The sequence below is a fragment of the Corvus brachyrhynchos genome, unplaced genomic scaffold, assembly GCF_000691975.1.
Source record: "Corvus brachyrhynchos isolate BGI_N302 unplaced genomic scaffold, ASM69197v1 scaffold126, whole genome shotgun sequence".
NCBI classification, from domain to species: Eukaryota; Metazoa; Chordata; class Aves; order Passeriformes; family Corvidae; genus Corvus; species Corvus brachyrhynchos.
The window spans coordinates 10,744,989-10,745,197 of record NW_008239283.1 but is presented as its reverse complement, the minus strand read 5'-3'; positions in this window follow the sequence as shown (position 1 = coordinate 10,745,197).

Genomic DNA, 209 nt, shown 5'->3' with positions numbered 1-209 from the left:
CAGCTCGCTGGGCACCTCCTTATAGGCGAGAGCCGCGCTGCACTCCACCTCCTCCCAGCCCCCTGGAAGTTGCTCCTCCTCGCCTTCCAGGGAGGATCCTTACTGCAATCTTCACGCGTTGTTGATAAGCATCAGAGTCACGGAGTAAATCAGATGCCTAGAGAAAAAAAAAAAAAATTAAAATATGCCTTCCCCCTCCCTTCCCCCCC